The sequence below is a fragment of the Myotis brandtii genome, unplaced genomic scaffold (genome assembly GCF_000412655.1).
Source record: "Myotis brandtii unplaced genomic scaffold, ASM41265v1 scaffold952, whole genome shotgun sequence".
Lineage (NCBI taxonomy): Eukaryota > Metazoa > Chordata > Mammalia > Chiroptera > Vespertilionidae > Myotis > Myotis brandtii.
The window spans coordinates 164,783-166,616 of record NW_005371930.1 but is presented as its reverse complement, the minus strand read 5'-3'; the positions used below and the strand labels follow the sequence as shown (position 1 = coordinate 166,616).

Here is a 1,834-nt window from a genome sequence, read left to right as displayed (position 1 = left end):
AGCAGGAGCCCTGCCCTGAAGGCCCCGAAGGGCGTCATCCGGGCGCGCAGCTCTGTGCCGGGCTCACAGCCTCTCGCCTTCTCGTGGAGGGCGGGCCCTGGCTCTGTGGGCCTGTCCTGAGAGGGTGCAGTGAGCACGGCTCGGGCCTCCTAGGTGTGCGCTGGTCGCTCTCGGGGCGTTTCCAGCAGGGCCAGGCCAGCTGCATGGGCAGAGGATGCCCCTCCTGTGGCAGCGGCGGTGCTGCCTCCAGGGACACTCGCGTGGGCGCAGGGTCTGCGGTGTGTGTGCTGATGAGGAACTCGGGGGGCCTGTCTGCACTCCCGCCTGCCTGCGGCCTCAGCGGCCGTCCTCGCCACGGTGCTCACTTCCTGCACTTGCTGTGCGGGAGGGTCTGGGATGTGGGACCCAGTGCCTGAGCATCCGCCACGGGCCAGAGCTGTGGGCTGGGCCTCACCCAGAGTGTGGGGGTCTTGTGTTCACTCTGGCCTCACCTGGAGGGCGGTTCTGCCCCTGGGGACATGGGGCAGGGTCTCGGGACATTTTTGGTTGTCACATTGGGGCTGGGTGTTGCCACTGCATGTAGTGGGCGGAGGCCAGGTTGCTGCGCCACATCCCTCGTGCCCAGGATGGGCCGCCCACGGGAGCTCCCCCGCAGGTGCACAGCAGGGGCGAGGCCTGCTGGCCTGCTCTCCAGCCGGGGTGCTCCTGGTCCTCTGGAGACTGACCTGGCTGGTGCCAGGACACCGGGCGTGTCGTCAGGTTCAGCTTGCTCAGCGGTGGCACGAAGGAGAACACGGCAGGCCTGGTTCTCAGAGACCCGGTCCCGGTCCGTGTGCCAACTGGCACTCCATCGGGAGACGCGGGGCACGGATGCTCTCATTTCCGTGAGGCAGATGGGACACGGCGGTGGACAGGATCCAGGAGCACCCAGCATGGGAGCCCCGGCTCGGTCTTGTGGAAGGCGGGGGCATGTCGGCGAAGGCTTCAGAGGGGAGGGGATGCCTGCGGGTTCCAGGAGGTGAGCCCTCCCGGCGGGGAGTCCCAGCCAGAAGGCCAGGCCTCCTGTCCTGAGGAGGGTCATGTTTGCAGCTTCATCTGCAAATTCCCAGAACGGGCCTCGTCCCAGGTCCCTGTTTCTGCTGGTGTCCGCTGTCGTTCCATAAACGCTGTTGAAGTAAACTAGCTTGTCCTCAGGGCCTGGCGACCACGGGCCTCCCACTGTGCCCTGCCCTCCCCACCCTCCATGCTCTCCCCCTCGTCCCTGCACAGGGACATCCCAGGCCAGGCCTCTGCTCAGAGGAGGACCTGTGACTCTGTTTTTTTAATTTTTAAAAATATTTTTGTTGATTTCAGAGAGTAAGGGAGAAGGAGAGAGAGAAACATCAGTGATGAGAGAGAATCATGGATTGGCTGCCTCCTGCATGCTCCCTACTGGGGATCCAGCCTGCAACCCGAGCATGTGCCCTTGACTGGAACTGAACCTGGGACCCTTCAGTCCGCAGTCCAGCGCTCTATCCACTGAGCCACATGGGCTAGGGCTGTGATTTCCATTGTACTTTGTTGCAGGGATGCCCGCTGCAGGCCAACGCTCTATCCACTGAGCCACACGGGCTAGGCCTGTGATTTCCATTGTACTTTGTTGCTTACATGACAGCGTTTTGTAATTCATGTCCTGGAGTGTTCCACTCCCCGGACGGTCTAGTCAGCACTGCCTCTCCTGCTCCGTGACGTGCCACGCCAGCATTTATGTCGGAGGCCTGGCTGTCACGGGTGCGGCTGTGGGGAGCAGGTGTCCCCTGCGCAGTGCCCACGGGGCCCGCCTGCTGCATCCGCT

At 63.6% G+C, this 1,834-nt stretch overlaps 1 protein-coding gene across 1 annotated transcript in view; it reads left to right on the top strand.

Annotated features, from left to right (window-relative positions):
* Positions 1-1,834, top strand: part of TBC1D22A (TBC1 domain family, member 22A) — a 155,021-nt gene that overhangs the window by 16,575 nt on the left and 136,612 nt on the right. The gene's annotated exons all lie outside the window — the stretch shown is intronic.